We start from the raw sequence: 6,565 nt of genomic DNA, 5'->3' as shown, positions 1-6,565 counted from the left end.
ACAGTTGAGAACATAAATAAGACATGAAATATGAGAAAATATTTGCAAAGTTATATAGTTAATGAAGGACTTCATAAAGAAAATACAGATGCATTGGGGAAGGGAAGAGAAAGAGGAGTTGAAAGAAAGGACAACAAAGTGGCACCAGAACAATTCTTGGGGTGACAGGCATATCCATTATTTTTATTGGTGGTGATTTCATTGGAGTATTCAACAAATTCACACTTACCAAACTATTTACTATTCATATGTATAGTTCACTATTATTATATTTCAACAATCATATTTTACCACATAATCATCAAATTTTATGTGAAATCTTTTTGCAAAAAATGTGGGGTATAACCAATATATTGAGCTTTTCTTAAAAAAATGTACTCATTGCTTAAAAATTACTTTAAAATCATTTATTACTGATCTTTGGCACAAGAGTAGGATACACAGAATACTCATGAATATATGTTAATACAGTGGCAATGATTATGTGGTGAAATACAGAATGTTGTTGTTCAAAAAGATAATCATGTAATCCCAGCAAATGAGGCAGGATTATCATGAGTTCAAGGCTAATCTCAACAATTTAGAGAGACCCTAAACAACTCAGTGAGTCCCTGTTTCAAAATAAAATACAAAAAAGGACTAGGGATGTGTCTCAGTGATTGAGTGCCCCTGAGTTCTAATCCCCAGTACCAAAAAAAAAGACAATCATGTAAAAACAGTTCTACATGCAATAATCCCAAACCATCTCTCCAACATACTATTCATTAGTGTACTTCATTAAGTTAGAGCAAAATGAACTTTTTCTTGACATATTTCCTCCTCTTCTTACAATATAGGAAATATTAAAGTAAAAAATAGTGGTTAGCAAACTTAGATCTAAGATGCTTAAAATTAATCCTCGACTAATAAAACAACCATATTAAAAACTACTTCAGATTTTTTTCTTCCAAATGAAATAAAGGAATACTTTATAATCCAATTCTATTTCAAGAAATTGTGTGCCTATGTATAAGATCTCTGCTTTCATTTTTAAAAAATTTAAACAAATTTAAGTTAGTTTGTTTAGATATTAGCTTACAAAATTACACAACTTGTGTTAATCAACTTTCCATCACTGTAACAAAATGATGAGATAATTAATTTATAAAAAGAAAAGTTTTATTTTGGCTCACAGTGTGGGAGCTTTCGGTCCATGATTGGTTGAACCTATTTTGAGCCTGTGGCAAGGAAGCACATGGCAGAAGCATGTGGCAAAATAAAACTGCTTATCTCATGGTTAAGAAGCAAAAAAGAAAATGAGGAAGTAGTTGGGGTTCCACAGCCCCCTTCAAAAGTCACACCTTTCCTCTAAAGACTTAAATGCCTCCCACTAGCCTCTACCTCCAAGATGGTTCTATCAACTCATAAACACCCCAGGGACCAAGCCTTCAAAACAAAGCCTTTGGGAGGCATTCAGGATCTGGACAGTGGAACAACTCTGTATAGTAATTACTTAACATGATTTTTGGAACAGATAAAGGAGGGCATTTAAATTTTATTCCAGTCAGACACACTGGAGAGATACACCCTTATCAAGGGGAGCTTCTTATAACAATGCCTATGGAAGAAGGAGTGGAAGGACGCCAGGGCATATCAAAATGTTTGCAGAAGGGAGAAGGAGAAGTAAAGGGTAAGGTGCTCTTTATAAAAGTTCCCTGCCACAAATATTAATGGTACAGGGAATGGACTATTGAGGATCCCTAATTTAAGGAAATATAATGCTGAAACTTCAGCTGGACACAAAGTCAAAAAATAACCCCAAATGCGTAAAGTGGTCCATAAATATAAGTCCATAAATTTCCACACATAAATACACCGTATATTCAGTTACATGATTTGGGTCAAAAAAGCAAATCACTTGTTAAGACTCTGTGGTGATGAAAGCCTATGTAACATTTTAATTCTTAAATAAAAGTCCTATCCTGTAGTTTTAAAAAAATGTAATCTAATTTTTAAAATGTCAAACTAAACCTATGTTTCCAGTTTTGACTCACCGAAAAACACAATAAACCAGCAGAAAAAGAACTGCTCATTAACATGTCACAAATAAAGAGAAATATATTAGTGCCACCCTGTGGTAAATAAACCTCATACCTTTTAACATTCTTTTTTGTGTTTTGCAAATGAAAAGGTTACATTTATTGGTTACAGCTGTCTGCATAAAGAAAGATCACAGTTGTTAACTTGCACATATTCTTCTGGATCTCTTATTATATTAGAACTTCTCTGTAAGCAAGTTTGATGTCTTTTGTATTTAGATCCCCAATAATTGTGCATGGCAGGTACTCCATAAATGTTTACTCTTATGAATGAGCCAATCATGAATTAATACTTAAAAACCAGGAGAATTTATGTCAAAGAAATTATCAGGAATTGACACAAATGTATACACAGAAGGTTGTCCACTAAAGTTTATTTAAAATAATAAAATATTGAAGCCAACATACATGTACACACACATGAACACAGACATTAATAAATTGGTTAGATCACTTGTACCATATACTAGTATAATAAACTGCAGTTAAATATAGTGTTGCAAAAGGCATTAATGACATGTAACGTGTAAAAAATGCATTAATAACAATCAGATTTTAGAGAATATGCACAGTATCATTTCTGTCTTCTCTGAGATATATGTTAAACTATTCATCTCTACTATTCATATTTGCAGTTACCACAAGGAGATATCATATATTCTCCCCTACCTTGAACCATGTGAATTTGACTTAGAGGTAAAGACTGATGATGATGCTACATGCTTTCCAAGAAAATAAGGCAAGATTAATTACTCACATAATGTGGGGCCTCCCAAGCAGGCCCCAAAATGGCTTGAGAAACTAGAGAAAAGAGACTGGCTTAGATATTACTGCAATTAAGGGGTGGGGTGGGACAGTGGCTCTCACACATGGATCAAGATTTGCATGTGTTATACTTCTCATTAGAGCCAAAGAAGGGAACAAGAGGAATTTCTTATCAGCTTGTCCAAATGTAGGGGAAAAAGTCAAGGTAGAACAGTGGGATTTGAAAGTTGTCAGCAGGCAACATCAAAAATGGAGCCACCACCTGAAGACATGGAAGCTGTTTACTGCCATCCCAAATTGGATTGTTGCGATCCAGAAGACTATGGGGCTGAGGGTAGAGCCCCGTGGTAGAGCACTTGCCTAGCATTCACAAGGCTCTGGGTTCTACTCCCAGCACCACAAAAGAAAAAACAAGCACACAATCACAGAAAGACCATGGACTAATCACACTAAGGGACACCATACTCAAATCAGAGTCCATTTTCTGCCCAGAGATTACTTTCATATGTGAATTCAGACCAGGAGGTGACTTTGGCTTCAGTACCTTAAGGGGACACAATTAGCAGTCCCTGTGTTCCAGGTGAACTGAAGGAAACTGGGGGTGTGACCGTCCCTAAGACCTTGGGATAAGGCTATGCAGAGAAGAAGCCTGAAATGCCTCTACTTCCCAACAAGTTCAGGGCTCTGGAAGAGGCAAAAAGGTTGCAAAGACAGCTGGAGAGGCCAGGCCCACTAGGAGATCCTCGAAGGGCTCCGCTGTCCTGACTCCTGGGAGAACATGTTTAGATTCAGAGTCACTGGAGGGGTCCCCCAAAGGATAGGGGTTATGAATACCCAGCTCCCAACTCTGGACAAGCACTTGCCATGGGCCTGGTGGTGATAAAATTGGAGAATGTTATCTGCTCTGGCCTCAGAGGGTGTGTGGTCCAGTTGGAGAAATACCCAAAGGAGTAAAAAGAGCATTCAGGTGAGGTGGAGCCCACAGCCGGACAATGGCACCATTGCTGTGGCCCAGAAGAGAGAGGGCTGTTCTCAGGGTCCATTTGTCCAGGGTTAAGAAAGTTGGTTTTTGACTCTACAACCATTCTGTATCCCACTTTTAGTTCCATATTCAATAAATTACCTGTGACTTTTTGTCGCTGGCTCTTTGTGGTTCCAAAATCCGTGGATATTTGTCACCGCTTGCAGCCACAACTTGCACAGGTCTTATGGGTGGTGGAGTGGAAACTGAGGAACTTCTATCTTTCTCTTTAGTGCACTGCTTTCTTGCTTATTTACAGAGGATAGAGGAAATGAGGTTTACTAGATTTGAGAGGAGAGAGAGAGAGACTTTGCTTAAGAGAGACCTTGAGAGAAGGACAGGCTTTGCTTAGAGCTTAGAGGAAGAGACTTGCTGTGCCTTAAAGTCCTGCATCCTGTGAACTAAGGGTACGTCTACCTAAGGTGCCCTAGTGATGCGTCTCAGTTCTCCGTTCTGCGATCTGCCTTCCACTGCTGCCTGCTAGCTGCCATCGCGCGTTTCCTAGCTGCTTTCGTGTTTGAGTCTTCTTCTACTGCTTTTCTGCTAATGGCTGCTGTAGCCTGTTTTTCCCTCTGGCTGCTGCCATGCGTGTCTTCTTCTACTGCTTTTCCGCTAATGGCTGCTGTATCTGTGTCTCACTCCACCTACGCTTATATCACCTCCAGGAGGCGGAGAGCAGGGCCACGCCTCTTACGCAAAGATTAGGCGAGATGCTCCGAGCAAGCAATCAGTGCTGGAGAACACATGCGCATACATTGTGTGCATGGAGAGAAAATCACCTGAGTGTGCTTATGTCAATTAACCTCCTCACTGCCGATGTGATCAGGCGCCATCCCGGTGCCGCCAACATGGCACAGCCCCCAACAACTTTTTATCATGCAAATATAATAATTGACTATTCAGTATTTGAATATTAATGAATGCACTTATATCCATAAATAGATGAATGGAATATATTAAAAAATGCCGACTGTAGTTATGTATAATAGTACTAGTATTGCATTTATTTCCTTCTTTTTGAGTAACCATATTTTTTATGGTTTAGATAACAGGTGTTCCCCAAAAGGTCACGTGTGAGAAAATGCAAGAAAGTTTAGAGATGAAATGAATTGGGTTCTGAGAGTCTTAATCTAACTGGTGCATTGATCCCCTGACAGAGATTAACTATAGGTAGGTGGGGTGTGGATAGATGGGGGCATGCCATTGGCATTTATATTTTGTCCTTGAGGAGAGCTGTCTCTGTTTTCTGGTGCCATGTCCTCAGCTGCTTTCCTCTGCCACACACTTCCGCCATGATATCTGCCTCACCTTAGGCCCTGAGGAATGGAGGTGGCTGTTTATAGACCAAGACCTCTAAAACCAGGAGAACCAAATAAACTCTTTCTCTCCTAAAATTGTTCTTGCAACATCTTTTGGTTATAGCAGCCAGAAAAGGTGACTTAAATAATATTCTTAAAAATAAACCTGTATTACTTTTAAACAGAAAACTCAAAATATGTTTGTTTGAAAATACAATAAACCATGAAAATTACTTAAAACCCATAAATTTAAAACCAGGTAATTTCTTACCAAGAAAAACATTCTTTTAAATCTTAGGAAAATGAAGAAGCCTCCTAGTGCTAATAAAGATATGGTTATACAAACAAAAATCTGCTTCTAGCAGGAGTGATTATGGCACAAGCCTTCTACAAAGAAATTTGGTGATGCGCATAAGTCAGAGAGGGTGGGAATAAATGTATTCTTTTATCATGAGCCCACTCTGATAATGACATTAATCTACTCGTGCGGGCTCCTAAACTACACCTCTTAATGCAGTCACAATGGCAGTTAAATTCCAGCTTGAGGTTTGGAGGGGACATTGACACTATGACAGACACCTGCTTCTGAGATAGGGGATTAGTATTCAGAATATATAAGAAACTCAAAAAACTTAGTACCAAAAAAAAAAAAAAAAACCAACAAAAACAAATAACCCAATTAATAAATGGGCAAAAGAACTAACTACACAATAGGCAAAAGAAGAAAAACACATAGCCAACAAATATATGAAAAAAATTTTCAACATTGCTAAGCAAGCAGGGAAATGCAAACCAAAACTACATTGACATTTCATCTCACAACAGTCAGAATGTCAATCATCAAGAATACAAATAATAATAAATGTTGGTGAGGATGTGGGGGAAAAGGTACATTCATACATTATTGGTGGGATTGCAAATGAGTCCAATCACTCCGTAAAGCAGTATGGAGGCTCCTCAAAAAATGATGAATGGAACCATCAAATGACTTAGCTCTTCCACTCTTTGGCATATTATTCAACAGATCTAAAATCAGTATACTGTAGGGGTACAGCCACATCAATATTTAGAGCAGCACAATTCACAACAGTCAAACTATGGAACCAGCTCAGATAACCTATCAAGACAAATGGATAAAGAAAATGTGGTATACATAAACAAAGGAGTTTTACTGAGTTATAAAGAAGAATGAAATTATGGCATTTGTTGGTAAATAGATGGAACTGGAGAAAATAATATAATGCTAAGTGAAATAAATCAGACCCAGAAAGTCAAGGGTCAAATTTTTCCCTCATATGCAGAAGCTAGACCAAAATAAGGGGGGAAAGTGGGAGGGAGTCCCATGAAAACAGAAGTGAGATCAGTGGAGTAGAAGAAGAGGATGGAGGGAATGGGAGGAGAGG

The sequence above is a fragment of the Sciurus vulgaris genome, assembly GCF_902686455.1.
Source record: "Sciurus vulgaris genome assembly, chromosome: 9".
Lineage (NCBI taxonomy): Eukaryota > Metazoa > Chordata > Mammalia > Rodentia > Sciuridae > Sciurus > Sciurus vulgaris.
The sequence above is the reverse complement of the archived record's forward strand: the minus strand, read 5'-3'. Positions refer to the sequence as shown.